We start from the raw sequence: 22187 nt of genomic DNA, 5'->3' as shown, positions 1-22187 counted from the left end.
GATGGGACACACAAGCTTCCCATCAGTGAAAGCAGAGTTAGATGGGCAGTGACAACCTCCTCATGAAAACAAGCAGGGACACAGAAAAAGTTGCACCCAATGTACAGCCATAAGTAATGTTGAGTGAAAAATTTAAATTGAAGAGTGGTCTTTCCCATAGATGTATCTGTTCGCTTTGGCATAAACTCCTCCATTACATACTATGCACGACAGAACAAGACCATTATTTAAAAGCCAAAATACCTGACTTGTGATATGTTTTATCTATCCTGTCACAGCAATCTGTCTTACTCCTATCAAAATCACAAAACAAAACCACAGAACAAAAATTCTGGAGACATACACATACTTTCACTACATGAATCAATGAAGGCTTAGAGTTACCACCACTATATGGCACAGAAAAAAAGCCCAAACATCCTAAAGAATCAAAAAGTATCAGAAAAGTTTTACTTCATATACTTTTCAAAGCCTTTCCTCTCACTGCTGTGAGTGCACACCTCTCTCCCTACAGATACCAATGAGCCTGCTCCTAGCAGCATTCTGATGTGAAGCTTCTGTAATGTGATAATTTTTGTGACTTCATCAATAGGTAAATCTGTTTCGTCTTTCATGTTCTTATTAAACAACAAAAAATCCAGTGGGTAAGAAAGCCAAATTCAAGGACAGCTAAGGTAATCAGGTCCAACTAGTTCAATCTAACACTAGTGTTTTCACAACGTGAAGAGCATTAGATCTGTGCTGTCAACTTCCGAAATAAAACAATTTCTGAATCTGTCAAAATACTTTAAAAAATACACAGGTGGCAGTGCAAATCAGATACTTCTGTAGCCTCTCATCAAATAGTCCAGAAATGAATACAATGAAACTGTTCCACCTTGTTAAAAGAAACAAAAAAAAACAACTAAAAATTACTATTTCTCAGTTCCAACTTGGGCTTACAAGACAGATGTAGCTTACAAACTCAGCAAATTAACAGTGTGAAAAAGAGCAATCAGACATGGTAAACCACAGCTTTTTGAAAGAACATACGTTGAGTAATTGCTAGCACACGCGTCTGAAGTGCACAAAACTTCCCAAGGATTCAAACGGATATGAGCATCTTCCACATTTTTATGTGCAATGGCATCAAGTTTCACTGTGGGCTGCAATAGCGAGGGCATGCCTTGGGGCTGGCATGTTCATTTAACATATGAGTCATTCAGTGTGGAAACAACATAACAGAAATATCCACAAACCAATGAATTGTGAAAGAACTATAACATTTTCCCCCTCAGGCCTGCAGCTACTAAAGTGCCACAAATTCACTTAATATCACAGAAATTGTTCAGCAAAAGAGGAATTAAGCAGAAAATGACAGTCAACTCTTTTACAAGTCAATAACTTTACTGTTTTTATTTGAAACCATACAAGTCAGTACAGTCATCTTAGAAAAGATCAACAGAAAAAGACACTCCAGACTTGACTTTTATAACTACTACAGATAAGATACCTCTACAATATGGAAATTGCAAAGTAGGTTTTTCTTCATTGGTATCCTCCTTCAGGATCTGAGGGAATTTAAAACTAAGAACTTAACACCACTCCCTTAGCCCCCTCTCCCTCCACCCCTCCCCCGCCCAAAAAATTGGTTTAAAATAGAAATAAGATAAAATAATTAACCAAACACTTGATGTGCAATGAACCTCAGTGAAAGATTAGCCTGGCAATGAAAAAAAAAAAAAAAGTTGTAGAGCAGCCTAGCTTCCTCTCCATTAGCTTCTTACTACACTAGCCCACAAAATCACAGCAGTCAAAAAACCAAAACATTTATAAGTACATCAAAGTAGCTACCTAAGTTTACATTCCTATATCTAACAGGCATATTTGTCCAAGTGCAGTTAAGGGAATCTAGTATGCCCCTAAATTTAAGTTGCTGATTTGTGTTTTGTATTTTGGCACTGGAATGAGTACATAGCACTTTGAAGGCCAGATTTTATCTCCCTCCCACTTGAAAGTAAGAATGAAAAACTGTATGTTAGAGAAAGGGATATTAAATAGTCACTCTTAGTCACCTGCTTGCCAATCTAATTTCAAATAAGGAGACTGCTTACATTAATCTTTTTAGGTCTAACTTATGCACTTATATCAGACCTTTGGAGCGTGGCCACAGACCTCTCAGGAGCTCACCCTACCAGACACTCTCTGTCCTTCCTCCCCCAGTATCTTAGTGAGGATGCTCTGTTTCAATTAATGCTGCCCTAGGTACCTCCTGTGATGTACATCTCTACCGTGCAGTGGAGTCCAGAGCAGCTGGGTTCTGCCAGCCTGGCTGGTGCTCACCCCCACGAGAACACACCCCTGTTTTCCTGCCCTCCCTGTGTGCCCATGGGAAGTATGGGTTCCTGCACAAGGATGTGTCTGAGCTCCTTATCCTTGCCTCTGAGCAGGGCTAAGGCCTCTGACAGGCTGTAACCACTGAGACATGAACCACCACCCCTCTGACCAGCACAGACTATCCGATTAATGCCTAATCCGCTTGTGAATCAGCTCCCGAGCCACTGCTGCTTTCTGCAGGACACGACAAAATTCAGAGCTCCTGAGGTGTGTCTAAACCCTGATTCCACTGGAAGTAGCACACTCTGGAACAGCTATCTCAGCTATGAAACTGGCTCAGCAGAAGAATGTGCAGTGTCTGTGCTGCTCTTTACTACAGAGCATATGCACATCCAGCACCTCAAAATACCCTTACCAAGGAGCTTTGAGAACTGCCAGCTGCCACCAGAACAGTTCCACTTCAATATAAACCAGCAGTGGGATTCAAAGAGTAGGACAAACAAGAGGCATAAATTCTTTGTTAATTTCAAGAAGTCATTATCTACACAGATAACAATATACTTGGCTTTGGTGAAAACAAAAATTTTTGCTTAGGGAATTGTTGGCCTAAGTTATTTCAAATACTGAATTTAAAGGAATCACTTGTACTATATTGCAGTTACAGTAAAACTTTCATTGGTGTTTTTGCTTGCACTTTCTAATTGTGTAAATTATTTAAATGGTGTGAAACTTCCAACAAAGTAGTACCAATCAGTCACTCAGCATGCTGCCATATTTTTTTAACCAATATGAGGATTGAAAGTTTCCAGCTATGATTAGTTTGACAGTAATTACCTGTTTTGTATCTCCTGCAAAGCTGGATGCAATGCCTGTTAGAACATTCTCATGTGTAGTGGTGAAATATGCCACGAGAGATTATACTCTGAGTGAAAAAAAGCAGTTTTTTTAAAATGACAGTTCAAAAATATTCAATTCCAAATATTCAGAGAAACAGGCTCACAGTGAGCCATAAATGGCCACTAACTCCCTCTCTAAAATAACTCACTTTTCTAAAAAGATGTTTTCATTATTTTTATATGCAAGAACTCAATGCTAAGTAAAGTTGTTGTGCAATGCTTCAGAATTTAAAATACTTCATGATATAGAGCAATCCTCCTACTTTTCACATTTTAGAAGAAAATTTCATCAGACAAATCCTCAGAGAGAGACACAAACAAATTTTACTGAGAACTATCACGTAGTGTTTAATAAATTACATGCAAATTCTTACCAGAATGCCACTGCTTTTGAAGATGCTGTATCCATTGTTATCCTCAAGATATCCATTCTTATTCATCATTAGTACCCTGCTTCCTTTGCACTCAAGCTTCGGAACGGATTTCTGACAAGCAATCCACACCTACCAAGATGGTTTCTAGAAAGCAAATTATATAGCTGTAAGACATGGAAAACAAACCAGCAATTTGCAAACCACTGCAAGTAAAATGCAAACACAGCAAATAGAAAATTCATTCTGAAACGTTCATCCTATTATGCTGGACACTAATATAACCACAGCTGTAACATTATACTTTTAAATCATTGGTTCACCTATAGAAAAACTGCAAGAGCAAAATTCCTTTTTATCCCATGGAATCTCTTATATTTCATCTCATTAAGGGTGGTCATTTGCTTATGAATGATTTTTATAAAAGAACAGGATAAAGGAACATTATTCTAAACTATACTTAAGGTCTTCTAAGGACTTATGACAACTGAAATTCCATTTATGCTGGATAGAGCAAATACACAGAACAGTAAAAGGTCCCTGACCACATTAAAAAAAAAAACAAGTCTAAACAGGTAAGACAGCACAAGGGAAAAGTCCACACACAGCACAAACAGCAGGACTGCAGTAAATGTAACAGTAGTTCTACTCTGCAGGTGGCTTTTGCTTGCAAACAACATAGAAGGAGGTACAGGGTAAGGAGGGCACGTTGGGTGGGAGGAAGCTCATGTAGTATGCAGGAACGAAGCAGAAGTGAAGAGGTAGAATGGACAGCAAGAGGTGGAAGAAACAATCAGTAAGCACAGGACAGAGAACAGCTAATTAAAGTTAGTGAATGTTCTCTGAATGGTCAAAGGTCCCTGGGCTTTTGACTCTTTCTGTTCCTGTGAGTTAGTCTCTAGCAGGGTCCTTTCATTACTGCTCCCAGGCTCAGAGCAGTATACTTAGACTTATTTTATACTTATTTTCAGTTCTTTTCTCCATCACAATCCCCTCCCCCCATCTTAAGATGGGATCAAAGATCTCTCCTGCACTTGCAGCTCTAAAACAGAGATTATCTGAATCTACTCAACAATATCTGTATAGAACAAGCACATGCAAGTGATCCAATATCTTATATTCTGACTTCAACCTTCCTAACTCTCTTAGGTAACACATACTGGATAGTAGAAAAGTGAGGCAACACACTGTTCTATAAAACAGCAGTTGAAAATTGATAAGAGTACATAAAACATTGTACTTCATGCTGAATAACAGAGTTGTTAGGATTCAGGATGGGTACAGCTGCTCTATAGGCTCTGGTGCACACAGCCAGATGGAAATATTCTAACCTTCACAGTAAACTGTACTTGTTCTAGCGTTAACTGAATAGATTAGGCTTATATCAGAACGGAAGATGCATTTTCATTGTCAAAACACTCATTGTTTATATCCTTTAGCACAAATAGAGATAAGTCAGTGTAAAGAGCAAGTCTGCCTACAAAGGCAAATCAAACCCGTGAAACTGAAGTGGTGTAATTTTTTATGGGGCTGTATGGATAAGGGCAAATAAACTACACTGAAGTCACTTTCATCTGGTGCAAGATCTCCAATAGGAATAATTTATACTGGCATAGCAACTGCAATATAATTAAAAACAATTCCTGGAATTGGGCCAGTGCTCCTGGGTTGTTTCCTTCTATGAGGAAATAAGGTACCAATAGATACAGTTTTACACTGATACAGCTCTATTCACACCGGGGAAAGGTGGCTGATACTTTAATTATGCCAGTACAGATAAAGTAGAGAAACGTCTGATAGAAAACCGAGTGTCTCAGATATAGTCCATTTACCTATTGCAAGACAGCAACAACATTCCTAGCACAGGCAACACTCTAGAGTACTAATTCCTAACTTAAAAAATAATCCCTCCTGTGTCATTCCCAGAACATCACCAACCTTTGAAATGCTAATGGAATTACTAGAGACAAACCAGACTTTGAATTTCTGCCAGATTCTGTCAGGAGTTCATCTGACAAAAGTTTTCTCTGTGCTGCTCAGGTGTCACTATTCTCTTCATACCTCCTTTTCTTTTAAAACTATATATCTATATTTTTTTAGCAACAAGGTTGTGGTAGTTTTGAATCTTTGTAAAAACACTGGTAAAAGTAAAGTGTGTACCTTAGCTTGAAAAATACACATAAAAGCAATTATTACTTCTCTGTCAGACCACAGCTTTGGAAATTACCTGCAACTTGCCAATGACAATAACAGGCAAGTAGTTATCCAGCAAAATTCCTTTAGTTCAGCTGCACAACAGTACTTCCACACTAACTGCACTTTACTTGGTTGTTTGAAACAGCGTCTGCCAATTCCAGCTGTGCTGTTAAAAAAAAAAAGACAAAAAACACACAAACAATAAAAAACAACTGTTTTGCTTCTAAAGGAATAAAGTTTAGTTATTTATCCAAGGGTTCTTTAAAGGACAAAAGAAATTAAAAAAAAAAAGTTTTAACTACTGTGTTGCCCTTGGGACACTATGAATGGTAACTCCCAGACAACTGAGTTGGGACACCAGCATCACCTGATAAAACAAGAATGCATTTTCTTCTTTACAACAGCTTCCAAAACAGACTCAAGAGAAATGCATGTCTCCCTACCTCCACCTCCCTCTAAAATAAGACCTCTGCTCCCAGGATTCTTTGGATAAAATGAAATATCTACAATTGTAACTTACCTGTCAAAGGTGAACTGTATGTGCCTCACTAAGAATATGAACTGCAGTGACCATAACCTAGCACATGTACTGATAGGTTTATTAGTTATTAAAAAAATAGCAAAATATTGACATTTAACAGAATGAACATTCTCATCTCAGGGATCAATCTGTATTAAAAGTGAGGTGCTGAAAAGTAGGGGGTCTCTGCTAGTTGATGAACCTCAGTAAAAAGAAAAAAGTTGAAAATAAAACTTAACATTACAACTCTTGTATAGCATGCTATCATAAATTAATGGGAAGGGCATACTTACATAGAAAATCTTGTTAAACAAACATGAGGTCTCTATTTAGAAAAGTTCTCATTGCAAATAGTTAACAGAACACTTTAAAGACCTGCCAGTAAATGTAGTCTATTATATACAGAGACTATAATTTCTCAATGCTCTGAAATTCTGTAAAAATCAATCTAAAATACTTTTAACTTACAGAAAGCATCTTGAAGGATGCAATACTTAAATCTACTCCTTAAAAATCAGCTTCACTGCTCTTTTTGATGGTATTCCATAACCTACACAATTACCATTCCACAGCATGATAATGAAGTTAATCTTCAAAGCACTACATAGGCTTCATCACCTCTTCTTGGTGAGCATGTCAGGAATGAGATGTCCTCTCCTGGAAGACCCTGAAACTCCCATAGCTGTATTGCTATAGATAAGGAATCAGACTCTCCTCCTTCAAAAATATAGCCAACCAGTTCAATGTGACAACAATAAAAGAGTGGGATCCAAGAGGAGACCATTTAAGCTGGATGTTCATAAGCAGGATAACAAATTTCTGGGTCTGCGCCCAAAAAAATGTCAAGATGTTGGGACCCAAAATCAGTGTAGCACATTGGGTGGTATCCAGTCCTGCCATTGTTGCTAAGCCCTAAAGTAAGCTACACATCAGCTCCCACATGAGCCCTCTCAGACATTCTTGGAACACAAATCCCAAGAACAAGTTAAGATACGTCCTTCTGAGCAGGCAGGAAGCTAACAGTGTTCCAAAGAACAGCGGAACAAAGATATTCCATAAAACTAATATATCAATGGGTTACCTACAGAGAGAGGTACATGCACAGCTTATGTATTGCTCAGATACTTGTATTTCAAAGTGCTAATGGCACAAACTTACCAAAAGTGGAATGAACTGTCTCTTAAAATACGTCACTTCTCTAAGATTGAATGTGCTGTGTGCTACACCATTTTTTTTAAATTATAAAGAACCTTAAATAACTGTTGCTCAGATTTTCTATAACTTTACGAATTCAAGAGGTACAGGAATTTGCGCCCAAATCATTTAGCATATCCTGTGGCAAGAATTACAGGGATTACTCATTTCTATAGGGAAAAAACCCCCAAACCTTGTATTCTTCACCACTTAGGAACACACAAGTTATAATAAGCATGTGATTCCCCTTCTACTTACGTAAATGAATTAGGAAGCTACTATAAAGCCACCTGTATTTTAACAGGTTTTTTAAGCAATTGCTTGGAAGGAGTAGTTGCTTACTTTTTAAAGCAGATGATCTATTTCAGATGCAGCTGTTTCTCTCACATTCTATATTGCCTATAAACTGAACATAGAAAACCCTAAATATATCTCATTGATGTTAACAGTCCATTGAAGTTAAATATCTTAAAAGGTAAATCATGTATTTCTTTGATTTGTTGTAATCTTTTATCTTAAAATACTCTCAATTTTTATTCTTGATCTCAAAATACTGATCCTTTTATATTATCTTTCTGGTTTTGAACATGGCAAGGAAGTAAGTCTATAGTTGAAGTTGGTTAAGTCTTAAAAACAAATACCCAAATCTGTCATGTTTTCTCTTTGAAACACTACGACAGAAGAAAAACTTTGTTTTTTAACAAGGAAAATTTACTGCTTTTTTTAACAATTACAGAACTATTTTTCACTTTTTCCTCCCCATCCCCCCGCAAAAAGCAGATTAAAAGAGGACCTTGGATCATGAAGTAGGACAAGCTACTGGAGACGGCCATAACAGCTCCTGTTGCCATTGCACACCGCCCCTCTCTAAGTTTCCTGCCCCCAGTACTGAGGCAGCAGCACCACTGTACTTTCCAAGAGCAGAAATAAAGTACAGCAGCACCAGTTCTGGGGCACTTTAAGGCTCTCTGTTACCAACCATACTGAGCTGTCACAACACTAACCGAGTTACCCTGTCCTTGGAGAAAGTGGGGACTAGCCGAAGCAGGAAACAAACCAAGTTAATCCCATGACCTGAACAGAGCCCCTGTCACTTACTCTAATATGGAAGCTCTTAGTTCTAAATTATACATTCAATATCAAAAGCTCTGTCTTTGAAAAATGGAAACCACAGTAGTTGGACCTACTACTGTAGTAGTTGAACTACACACAGGTTCATGTAGGAAAATGGGATTAGAACTAGACATTCATGTTCTCTGCCAGTACACAAGTCCTCTTTAGAAACAGTACTGTTGGAATACTAGATAATTACGTAAGGCTCAAACTGCAACTAACAAATCCTCTCACAAATATAGACATGTCTATTTTAAATTAAATGTTAAGTGAGAAATATTTATAGTTTAAGTTGCACACTTTGCTACTTAATTATCATAATTTTAAAAAGAAGCCCCTGCAATTTCCTCCTCCAAAGAAGTTATTTACCTGATCTGCAGCTTGGGAGTTCCCAGTAGTCAGTTCTGAGATTCTCATCCCACTGAATGTCAAGGACCTAGCATTTGAAGGACGGTATTTCAACATCAGTTATTGACAACTTAACTTTGACTCACCAAAGATAAACCAACCTTCATTCCCACTCAGGTCAAGTCATTGATTTCACAGAAAACACTTTTAGAAAGCAGAGCTGAATGCTTTCAGAAATTCCACCCATGAGATAAAAAGAGGGAAAAAAACCCCAGCCAGCAAAAAGGAACTGATATAAAATGTTTGAGACCTCTTGATGCATTATGAATCAAGTATTTTTGTATGCTTCTCTGCAAAGTAACATATAACCAAAATTACTCTTAACTGCTTGCTGAAATGATATAATCTCAAATACCTTACCTTCTCACTGTTTAGATACAGGACTCTGTTCTTTGACAAAAACCCAATTTTATCCTTGCACCAGAGGTTGTGTGAGGAAAATAACAGTTCTGCTGAAAGAGTCTGAAAAAAAACCCCACACTTGCTGCTCTCAATATCCATATTATAGACACCATAAGCATTTTTATGAATAATGCTGAACTTTGTTTCTGTTTTACTCTTGTCCTACTTTGGGTTCAATGGAACTGTGTTCCATTAAAGTTTGACTTCATGTACAGCCAGAATAGATTCTCACCAGCAGGACCTAATAAGCTTAATAAATATTGTCCTTCAATTACATTAAAAATAAATTTGGATACACCAAAGCCCTCAGTTTTTATAATTCTGCATCATTAAAAAAAACCCCAAGAATTCAAAATTGTATCTAGTGAACACTATTCATAGCATTCACACTGCAAAATAGGACCAGATAATTCTGGTTTGTGATGATTTTGTTGACAGGCATTTCAATTTTTAGAAGTACACTGAAGCAACAGCCTCCTTTTCACTACTGCTGTTCCTGTTTGGAGTACACTAACAGTTCAAAAGCTATTTTAAACTCTTTTCTGACCTCTAATTATCCATTACATTATAAAGCATTTATTTAAAACAACATCTTCATGATTCCTACAAGAATGAGGGGACTAAACTAAAGGCTTACACTTAAAAAAAAGCAATGCTCTTTCTACATCACGAAAGTTCTCAGCATCAGTTCTCTACCAGGAAGGCACTGACAGGAAGTCAAACGTGCATGAAAACACACAGAACAGGAGCCTCTGTTTCCAGATCCAAAAGATACCACAGTAATATACCTAAGAAATTTGAAATTCATTTAATTCTGCAGGATTTTTAGCATAACAAATGATACTGTTAAGGCTTCCCAGATTACAGATGCATCTAGAAAGATGCAAATGATCCAGAAATTTTACTAATAAATCTAATTTAACTAACCAAACGAGTAATTTAACTAACAGAGTAGACAGATACAGATATCATTAAAGGATTCTTGATTTGTGCACCACTGAAATGGCTGACAAACTGTACTCTACCTGATAAGAAGCATTTGGCTGTTGGGTTTTTTCCCAAACTATCATTTATTCGTCTGCTGGTTGGAACACTAAACCCATCGCCAGTTAAAGAATCCCCGCAGTTTGCAAAGAGAACACAAGAAATTCAAGTGCCTGTTTAAATATTCACAATTATTTTATTAATTTACTGCCAATAGTTCTTATTGACTGTACATTGCATATAGCTCCCATACAGAATATTACTAGAAAACAACTTGTGCTGTGAAGTCATGATTAAGTTATAAAAATAATTGGATGTCTTGAAAAAAAAAATAAACACAACATACAGAAACCATTAGTCTAAAATTAAATCCTGGTCAGCTGTTACAATGCCAAGATTTGATAACATACTTTAAAAACTAAAATTAAAATAAATTTTTAAAAATTCCAAAGCTGACTTTTTTAAAGTAGAAATTTTCCAAGTTGTGGAAACCTAACTGTGCCTTCCTTTTTACTGCCTCTGAATGACTTGAGACTTAATAACATTTTGATCAAAAGCAACAACTCAGTCTTAGCAAAATACTGAATTTATATAATAAACACATACAAAAAGTCTGAAAAAAGCATGCAGCAAAAGGGAATTGCATCATTAAGACCATAACCCCCATTTACAGCTACTCTCAAGATAATAAATGGTGCCAGAATTATTTTTCAGACTATTTCCCTCCACACACCTCATAAGTATCTGTGCTCCTACATGTGCCTTTTAATTTCAACATACTTCATGTGTCAAATGACCAACACAAAGGCTCTGACAGGACACAGCATATATGCTAATGTAAATGAAATGCCAGCATACCAAACCCAAGTATAATTAAAGAAAATGTACCTGGACTTGAAGAAGCACCCTTCGCTGCATCAGTGCTAATTCCCAAATGAAGACTCTTCCTTGCAAATGAGTGAGCTTTCTTCAGATCATTATTCTGTGGCACAGGCTCCTCCAAATGGCAGAATGAATGTATTGCCATTATTGAAAATTTACAGATCATCTGAAGTAATTGAACTGAAAGCAAGAAATACAGCAACTTTATTTGGTCTAAAGTTACTAAAAATACTTTACTTAGTTTTCAAGAACTTGTTACTTAACAATATCATTTAAAATACATAAAGGATATGTATATGCAGTGATTGATAAAGTATAAATGAATTCATTAAACCAGACAGTTCATCTAAGCAGAGATGCCCAAATAAGGAACTTCCATTTAATGCTACTGCAGAGCACCATTGCCATGCATTTTAGGGATGTTTGTCATACATTATATATTTCTTCTCTTCAAAGAGGCTTTCACCTGGCTATCTATAACGATACATATATTTTGCAGAATATTTGCTTGTATTACAGAATCTTCAAGTAGCTCAAGTTACTCCCTCCAGCATAAATTATTTTGTAACTAAAACCACCAAATATCATCTACTACCATCGTACTAATACAGACAGCTTTAGAAGGCTGCCTTCAAGTTTCTCACAACTTTCTCTGATTTTACAGAATGTATTCAGTATTTCACTGGAGATGCTTACTTGAGGGCAAGATGAGTCACAGATTCTAGAGACATAATCTGATGAGCATATATTTGGTAAAATGCCAGTTCAAAGAGAGAGGACCCTCCTGCTGCTTGTTCTCATCCTTATGCCATGATCCCATCTCCTGGTGGAGCCTCCCACTAGACCAGAGTGAGGAACTAGCTTGGGTTAGAAATTGCTGCTTGCCACAGACCCCTCTCGAAGTCAGGATCAATTTTCTGATTCAAGTCACTGCATGATGGCACAAATCACTGTGCTAATGCAACAGGAGGGAAAGTGAGGGAACAAGACCACACAGCCAATTGCAGCTACAGTTGTCAGTACTTAGGAAACTGCTGTTGTCACCTGAGTGTAAACTACAAGGTACATCACAGCTTTGCCACTGAAAGCAGCATACCATACTACTGAACTGCTTTAACTTTCAGCTCCACCTCTGCATCACTGGTCATCATCCCCACAATGACATCAAAAATGAAGACCTGTAGAGCCTCACAAAAATTGCATGGAATATAATTTCCTGCCAAAGGCCATATACACTGCAAGTTTAAGGTGGGATGAACTAAACAGGGTGCGTGAGTGTATCAGTGTATAGCTTCATCCCTCTCTTGTCTGCTAATAACAGGAGCAACTTAGTAATTGTTTAGACTGCTAAACACAGACGAGATTAATGCAGTTAAACATGCCTGCTTAGGTTAGGCCTGGCCTTTTATAACTTTCAAATCCACTACCTGATTTCAAACTTTATCAAAAAGGAAAATTGAAAAGACATTTATAGTTCAATAAGAATTCAGAGACTTCAAAAATCCAAGTAGTGGGCAAATAGATATAGAAGACCAAGCCACAAACAGATGAAAGTGAAGTACAGACTGCAGCCTATGCCCTTGTTATTAGGGAACAAACACACAAGCAAGAGACACATGACAGGTACCCCAGCTGCAGCTGGTATTTTTCATTACCTCTAAGATACAACTGCATAGAAAGCTGTTGTATCTTGTGCTCACTGAACTACTAGACTATCCATGCAGAATTCAAAGCTACTTAAGTGGCATTAAAATAAGAGTCCTTGGTCTGCAAATTCCAGCTCTGCTCTTTGTGTTCCGTTTAGAAGTACAGTATGTACAGCCCTTGACAGCTTCCGGTCTCCTGGCACAGCATCTCATCCTAACGAGATGCATTCTTCTTAGCAGATCAGCCACTTCATCCTTTACAACCACTAAAGGAATGAATAGCACCGAGTCCTGGTGACTTAGGAGTCTTTAGCACTTCATTCTAGCATTCAGTCTTTTGCCACTCTAATCCCATAATCAGATAACATCCAATCAACATTATTTGAAAAGAATAAAATGCTCACAACATCACTGTGGTGAAGAGCAGCATAAAGAAATAACTCCACTCCTTCCTAGCACCTCTTATTCCTTTTAATTGCTTTCTAAACTCCCTAAAAGCCCAAGAGACCTGCCAGGTCCTTAACACATTACTTGCAATGCTACCATACTCCTTGTATTTTTAAATAAAAGCATACAACCAAGTGTTTTCCTGAAATATACTGTCACCAATAAGACAGGACAACAACTATAGCCTGTTTCTGAGATTAATGTAACTATTGGGAGGCTTAAAATGTTACATAAAAACATTTCTAATTGCATGCAAGTGAAAGTGATTGGCCTTTTACAGACAGCAGTTAAGAGATTTCCTTTCTTACCACCAACTTCTTGCTTAAAAGGAAGCAATTAACAATACTAAATGAGAACAGTTACAGAAGTATCAATGGGTAGAAAGTTTATACAGGCACAGGAATCCATATGATTCCCTGCACATAAGAAGGATTATTGTTTATTAAACTCAACCAGCTGTGTCTCAACATCTACATATATTCAGATTCTACATAGTATATTCTAACAGTGGGGGGATTTGTTGGGGTGGCAGTGGGTTTGGGATTTTTTTTTCAATATAAGAATGCCCTCTCACATTCTGAGCCCTTGCTTTGGAAAGTTTTTAGGGCCTCAAGCCCTTCTTAGGCTGCTAACCTGCACTGATGCCTTTGTTACCATAATCTCAGTACTAGTGGTACAAGAATTAGGCAGAGTAAGTTTAAATCCATTCACGCACCTCAATTGTGCATAAAGCATCAATTTTCAGGCACTCTACTCTGGACTAATTCTAGAAAAAGTCAACCGTATGCTAGGAAAGAATTTCTGCACAAGGAATTCAATCTGACATAAAACTGTATACAAAGAATTTGAGGCAATACACAAAAAAGGCAGGGGTGTATTCCTCTTATTGTTTTTAATCTTAAACTTGGGTCAAATTTGCAACTCCACGCTACTACACGATGCAATTAGGTAAAATAATGGCAGTGACTTACTAGAGTTCAGCTTATGCAACTAATGAATTTTTTTATAAAGGAAGTTATCTATTTGCATAATACAAGTGTGATAATCAAAAAATCATTCTAGTAGGAACAGGCCTCTGAAGTCATCTAGTTCAATCTCTGCTCAAAGCAGCATTTATATGTGAATACTCATTAATGATACGAGTTGTACTCTCAACCTTGCAGCCCACTAATCGCATGTAATCCTTAATCAAATGCACTCAACTGCCTTTGATAGGATTACTTATCTGCAGAAGGGTTTGTGGGACCAGTCACTGGCCACACGTTATTCCTAAGCATGGAACATCACAGCACTTCCAGCTGCACTCAGAACCAGTCCCACACTTGCATTTCACTTCAAATGTCTTCTAATCAGGTACTGTGATGAGAGCAGCTTTCCAGGGGGGCCTGCTGTACAGGGGTAGATTTTGATGGATGACAAAAGGATGGAGTGAAGTAGGGGCTGATGAACCCCTAAGCACAGGGCTGGGTCCTGGTTTCAGGTGGTTCACAGGTTGATGAATGTGGGATAGAGGTCCTGCTGAGAGATACCTATAAAAGTAATATAAAAAAAATAAAAACACCTATAAATAGAAATTAACACCATTGGCACCAACAGTCCTTTAGATATCAAGGTCAGTGAGCAAACTTCAGCAGAGTAAGTTTGGGAACCTCTGCTATAGTACTGACATTTTGTTTTGTTCCTCCAGTTTTGCTCTGATAAGGACCTCCATTTTGGATTTGTGCCTAAGTTTACACCTTTATTTCATGCATGAAATATGGTACAGTATTGCTAATTACAAAAAAAAAAAAAAAAAAAAAAAAAAAAAGTTAAACACTCACTAAAACAATCCACAAGTAATAATAAAAAAAAGTTGAAATGTTTTATAAAAACATGATTACCCAAGCTGGATTACAAAATAAATTTGTCTTATATTAATTCAGTCATATCCTCTGTTCTGAAGCATGATTTATAGTGACAGTTTATCTATGCTGTGTGACAATACATGAACTCTGCCAAATAAAAAAAGTTAATCTTCTAAATAATTATTTCATTTGAACATTTAATACCTGCTATTGTAAGTAACTTAAAATATTAATACTGTGCACACTACTGTAAACAATATAAGCACTATTTAAGTGGTAACAACAAGAAATAAATAGCAGAATATGTAGAAAAAAAAATTACTTTAGCAGCTTTGCTAACTTTGGTCTTAGGACCATTCAAAAGACATTTCAAAACACTGAGTTCTGGGGTATTTTTAAATACACTGAAAACCTTTTAAATTCTGCAGTTCCAGACATTATTTACATGACTTCCCCAAGCATTCACTAGTAGCCTCTGTTGTTTGCTAGGTTGCATAGAGGGCCTGTCCCTATTTGACCTCACTCACTTAAACTACAGGATGCTCCAACAACATCCACAAAAGGAGTGAAATTTTCCCCAGTGTTTAAGTGGCAGAAGTTAGTTCACAGGATGGTGCACCCACATCAACCACGAAGTCATGAAATAAAGGGACATGGTTCAAAGATGCAGCTAAGAAGCAGCAAGAGACAACAATCAAGCCAGCAATTCTAAAGCCAAAAACAAGAGGTCAGTCAGATTCACAAACTGACACAGCATCTTCACCAGCAAATTCCTACCTTAGATATCTTTATTTTATACTTGTGTTATGAAACTTCAATATTTTTTCTGATTAATAAAGGTAATTGATTCTACTAAATATTTAAGTTCCCCTTTAACAATAAACTCTATTGCTTTTGTGTCTTAAAAAGGAAAAAAATTACTTTAGAATAGTTGTTTGCAACAAAACTAACTGCATTTCCATGTTTGCAACCCTTCTTAGAAGTGTGGCATCTGGCATAGTAGTTTAGAAAGGAAGGTCAATACCTGACTACCAAAGTAACAAGTCCCTGTCCTGGCACCCTGTCTGAGAGAAGACAGAACAAATTTGCAAGGAAATGTTCCGTGGTATGTTCACATTGCCAGGTGCTGCTGCCATGTAAAAAGCAGATGATTGGTTCTGAGTTTTGGCCAAGGTGCAAAATTACTTTAGTGAAAACTTTAACTAGGAGAAAAGCAACCAAAAAAAAAAAAAAAAAAAAAAAAAAAAAAAAAAAAAAAGAAAAAAAAAAAAAGAGAGAGAGAAAGAAACAAAGAGTTATGTCAATTATAGCGTATTGCGTACAGAGAATGACATCAGCACACCTCAAAACTTCTGCATTAGCACACCACAGGTTACATAAAAATTACCAATCTGCCTAGTTAATAACATTTCTGATATTTGGAAAAAGCACTGTCAGGCTGAAAAGGACAATTACAGCCATTCCCTTCTATTCTAAAGGCAAAGGCAGAAATGATGCCTTACAGTACTGAATGGTGCTTTAAGTACTGAACACTACCACAGCTTTGGAATATATCTCTAATTTTAAAGTACAAAGAAAGGTTGAGCGATTGACAGGGAAGAGGACATACAATTAGATACACTTAACAGGCCAGTGGGTTGCAACACTTGAGAAGGAGAGAGGCACTAAATTTACATCAGCAAACCAGAACTCAGCAATATTTCATTTCAACTAGAAGTTGAACTACTGATATTTTAGGCTAGAGGGAAAAAAGGTAATCATTTTTTACCACCATGATCCCACTCATCGACTCCCTACACCCCCTGTCAACCCAGGGTCCAAGAAGTACAGAAAAAATGTTCTAAAATTAGTTTGGAGACTTAAAAAAATAATTTATTTAGAAAAGGGTAGTGGTCTCCAGGCCCAAAACGTCTCCTATTTGAGAGTGAAGAACTACCTGCATTCTTACAGCAACCAGCGTAACAAAATCATGCGATGATTCAGCACCAGAAGCAAATGAAAACTGTGACAAAAATATCTGGGTCCTACACCTTAATAAAGACAAGTTATTTTCTTTCATTAGCCCTACCTAAGGAATGACTTCATATACAAATAAATTTTTCAGACATTAAAAAAACTAAACAAAACCACCACAGGATAATTCAGAAACAGGAAATACTTTGTAAGGGCTTTAAGCTCACACAGAATTAGTCCTACCAACTTTAACAAGCTCTTTAGACTCAAGCAACTCTGTGAAAAATCAGGGAAGTATGCAATATCCTGGCAATTCCAGAAAGAGACGACAAGACAGGCATTTGAAACTCTTCAGAAAAAGCATCAGTCTTTCTTTGCATTTGCACAGCACTCACTCGAAAGAGATGCCAGAAGCTGGAGTCTCTGTTCACACACAGGGTAAAGTGGCTGTAACAACACCAGCATCCTTACCCAGGACGTTTACCCAAATGGGACTGCAGAAAGCAAAAACCTCCCAGACTAAATAAGAAAAGAACCACAAAATAATGGTGATAACATGTAGCTCAACTGCTTCAAGTACCAGAGGGGGAAGACTCCAATGGACAGGTAATGCTACATCCGTATAAGTTTACACAGTAAGTAAGAATGGATAATCTCTTACTTTTAAATTTCACAAAATGGATTATTGTTCTTTTTTCCTTTGTCAGTACATCTTACAAACTTAGAATCAGTCTACTTGAAAAGACTTCCTCCTTCTGAAAGCACCGGAATACATGAAAAATATCTTCAAGCACATTATGGAGTACAAAAAGAACTGGCCAATTTCTTGGACAGCAAGTGTGTTACTTAATATTCTTTGTTCTGTTAACACAGGAACTGAGTTCTGCAGCTAAGATACTTAGATTTATTTTTTTTTCCAAGATTCATGAGAGTTCAACTTTAACTAATATATTTGATTACCACTTCTTTATTCAAGAAAACAAACAGCCTTTAAGCTTACTTTGAAAACAGAATGAAACAACTAAGATTCTTTCTGGAAGTGTCATTATATCAATTATTGTTTACTTGCATAGATATAATTTAGTATTAATTTCCCTTTTATAAACACACAAGAGAGACAACACCTTTTACACCATCCCAGTACAACACTGTCTTTAGCAGCTGTTGCTGAAAAATCACTATTCTTAAAATTAATGAAACCTTACTGACAGTACCTCTTGGAATTCTGCTGTAAGTCAACCAGTTAAACCTACAACCACCTTAGAAATTCCAGACTTTCATACAGAGGAAGAGAAAAACAGTATAAAGGCCAAACAAAGGAGAGTCAAATATAACCTGGCTTAAAAGAGCAATTAATGTATGAAACCAGAAACCAGCATATCACATCTGGGCTAGTGTTAACTATTTGTTCATTTAATTTCAAAACCCTTGGCTTGCTGAATCCTCCTTACTTTGTAAGTCTTTTAACCAATGCATCTCCAAACTTTCAAGTCCTTAGCATCAAGCTAGCCAACATCTTTGCCACTACAGAGACATGAATTTTGACTGTTGTTATATTGCTTCATGCTGAGTCCTATCCAAATCCTTCCATCAACATTAAGCTGTATTTTCTATTTTCGCCAATTTTCACAAGAGTAGCAATACAACACCACAATGCCACAGAAACATAACCTAAGTACTGGAAGATTCCTAAGGACACAAATGCACAACACAACCACTATGATCATATCACATAGCAATCAGCTTTCCATGGTTTTCAGAAACAACATTTCACCACTGGTATTTTCCCACTAGAAAGATCCCTGAAAATAATTCACTTCTGAAAACACAAGAGATACTAAGTTAACTCTTGGATATTGTTCCCTACTAGAATGGGGTCAGAAGCCTACAGGCTGTAGGAAATGAAAGTAAAATAACTTTAAGAATAGCATGAAAATGAAGAAATTATTTCAAAGGCCAGCTGCAATTCCCAAATGGAAATCTCTGCAGCGATTTCTGAGAGCACTGCATCAGGTGTCAAGTGTTCAGCTTCTCTCTTTCTACACGGCAAAAAACACACTCCTGTTAAGGATGACAAAGTAAGAGGCACTCTTATAAGATCCAAGAAGAAAAAAGAAATCTACCTTTACCTCAGAGCAATATATAGATTTCTCCTGCTCTGTCAAGGCTACAGGCACCATAGTAGGGAAAAAATGCAGCACTTCTTTTTTTTTTCCCCTGTACTTTTGAAAATGAGTCATAAAAATGTAAGAGGTTTTTACTCCAGAAAAAAAAAGGGTTGAAAAAGGCAGCAGCTGACAAAAAAAAAACAACAAACCGTGGCCTCTTATTTTAGACTCTCCCTCTTAGAAAAGATCTCCCTCCCTTTGGTTAAAGTATTGCAACGCAATAGCAAAAGGATACTATGTGTATATATCACAATCAGTACTGTTACTAATTTGTGGGCTTAAAAATAGTTGAGGAATACAAGAAAGTTTACCATCACAGTCACCTGGACTTCATATACAAATTATCTGAGACAATGGCTTTCTTGTGGTCTGTACTTGAAAAACAGAACATAATTAATATATTAAGCAATTAAACAGAGAAAATGAGGTACATCTATAATTAGTTACTTTATTATTCTTACATTAAAATTTAAACTTGCAAAGTGCCATTTTGGAAATGTTCTTATGTTAGGTTTTGGAAAAAAGAGGAAAGTCAAGCAGAAGTAAAATCCAAGAAACAAAACCTTCAAAGCAAAAGTTTTCAGCTGGTAGCTCCCACTCCATTCTCAGTTTCTCAGAGACCATCATGCAGCAACAACATGGTTAGAACTGAGCAGCGGGTGTGTAATTTGCATGTCAAAATATTTTTAGAAGACACACATGAATAGTGTATGCTCTCAGCCCAAGTACAATTTTCTACACAAATAAATGCCCTGAATATTGTTTCCCCAACATTCTTAACTATGTTCCAGATAATGGTTTCTTGTACAGATTTTTTACTCTTTGAAAGCACCATATCTATATGTATAGATATATACATACATATACATAGATACACACACATATGTATATATCAAGCATTAAACAACACTCATTTCAAGAGTTCATCTTGGGGTTTGGGGGGAGACTGAGTCTTCACTGTGTCTGTGTAATCACAAAGTTGGCAAATAATGCTTGAACAGAGTGCAACAAGAGGATGATTCCCCAATTCAGGAAGTTAAATCAGACATGGATGTTCATTCACCTGCCTGAACCAAAGGAGCTTCAAAAATTGTATCTTAAAACACTCCTAATTCTTTCTATGTTATGCAAAAAGTTTCAAAAGGCAGATAGAAATTGATAAAACAAGAAATGAGCCATGTGCTCATGCACTGTTAGTTAAATCGCAACCAAATCTAGTCAAATTGACACAACATGCAAGACGAAACTCTATTTGAGCAAACAGCAGTCTAGCTAGATCCCAAAGTCATTACCAGTCCGCATCTGGAACACTCAAATAAATTCCTAGTGACTGTGGAGTTGGCATCAAGCAGTAATTATTACTATAGGACTGTTTTGTTCAGGAGAAATGAAGTTCTATGGTAAAATGAGATGAAAAACATCAGTTTCTTTTCTTTGCCAACACACAAATTCTGTTCCTCGGGCATATGGAAAAACTCAGGTTCTGGATTCTGTCTGTGGCAGGAGCTTTCCTTTAATCAACTTGAATGTCAGGGAGGAAAAAAGATAAAGGACACCAGTAAATCCTACTGTGGTTCTCAGGGGTATATAAAAAACACCTGAAATCATAGAATACTTTGGGTTGGAAGGGACCTTTAAAAGCTCATTTAGTCCAACCTCACACAATGAGCATGGACATCTACAAGACCACGTTGCTCAGAGCCCTGACCAAAATGACCTTGAATGTTTCCATGGATGAAGCATCTATCACCTCACTGGCAAACTGACAGTTTTTCACCACCCTCATTGTAAAGTATTTCTTTCTAGACCTTGCTAAAATGTCTGTCCCCAAATATAAGTTAATTTACCAAAAAAGTTGGGGGTGGGAGGGAGGAGACAAAGTGGAGGCATTAGGTGGCTTTAAAAATCTTAACAGTATTGAGTTATGAATTCTAACTTACCAGAGAACTGGGATCTAGTACTAGAGCTTTTTCAAAATCAGCCCATGCTAACAAGCAGGAAAAAACATCTATTTAATCCTTCCAGAGCACAAACACACACAAGTAAACACCTTTTACCACATTATCTCTTAGGCTGTACACACTTGAAACAAAAGTTTGTGGAAGGCTAAAACAAAACGGCAGACTATAGTCACCCCTGGGAAAAGGTAAAACTTACACTACAATCAAAACTAATGAAGCAAACCCCAACATCAATCTTAAAAACAGGTACTCGTGACATAATTCTTCACAAGTCTCATTGCAGTATTTCTCCAGTCAGGAGAAACTTCCTCCAATAGAACAAAATACTCTCAAACATTAATTCAACCTTGACAACACTGCTGCACAAATTAAAGGAATAACTACAGCAAAAAATTAGATTACGGATGTTACAACGGACCCGTTATAGTAACACAACATTTCACAATGCAAATCATACAGTGCTAAGCGCTTTTTAAAAACGCAACCAGGAGCAGCGTGTTAGGAGAGCAGAGGCAGGCAGCAGGAGACAAGGCATTTCTGTGCTATCACTGGAACAATCTCCTGACTCACTGCTCAGCCCCGGGGAGCAGGAGGCTGGGGCCGCACTGACAGCTTTCCTGACGCAAGAGAAGCGGAGCACTGACCTAAATGCCGCAGCTGCTGCGCTCCTTGCAGCTCAGCCCGAGGAAAAGGGACCAGCATGGATTCAAGGGCCAGCCACAAGCACTCGAGCTCCTGCAGCCCGAGGCTGCTGCTGCTGCTGCAGAGCCGCTCGCCGAGCCAGCCACAAGCACTCGAGCTCCTGCAGCCCGAGGCTGCTGCTGCAGAGCCGCTCGCCGAAACCCCCACATCGCCTCGACCTCTTGAGCCTGATACTTCCAAAAAC

At 37.4% G+C, this 22187-nt stretch overlaps 1 long non-coding RNA gene across 4 annotated transcripts in view; it reads right to left on the bottom strand.

The window, feature by feature from the left end:
• Window positions 1-22081, bottom strand: part of LOC121342037 — a 32009-nt gene extending 9928 nt beyond the window's left edge. For 2 of the 4 annotated variants that reach the window (XR_005953496.1, XR_005953494.1), the window contains exons 1-6: window positions 21946-22037; window positions 11979-14904; window positions 11289-11462; window positions 8976-9042; window positions 5811-5945; window positions 3587-3730 (exon numbers count right to left, since the gene is read on the bottom strand). This is a non-coding gene — a long non-coding RNA (uncharacterized LOC121342037). Of the gene's footprint in view, window positions 1-3155; window positions 3239-3586; window positions 3731-5810; window positions 5946-8975; window positions 9043-11288; window positions 11463-11978; window positions 14905-21945 lie in introns of those variants that run through there. The other 2 variants (XR_005953497.1, XR_005953495.1) reach the window with 2 other exon arrangements.
• Between the last annotated feature and the right edge of the window lie 106 nt (window positions 22082-22187).

Source organism: Onychostruthus taczanowskii, unplaced genomic scaffold, assembly GCF_017590055.1.
Source record: "Onychostruthus taczanowskii isolate IOZ18803 unplaced genomic scaffold, ASM1759005v1 scaffold50, whole genome shotgun sequence".
NCBI lineage: Eukaryota > Metazoa > Chordata > Aves > Passeriformes > Passeridae > Onychostruthus > Onychostruthus taczanowskii.
Note: the sequence above shows the minus strand (reverse complement) of the source record. Positions and strands in the feature narration are given on the sequence as shown.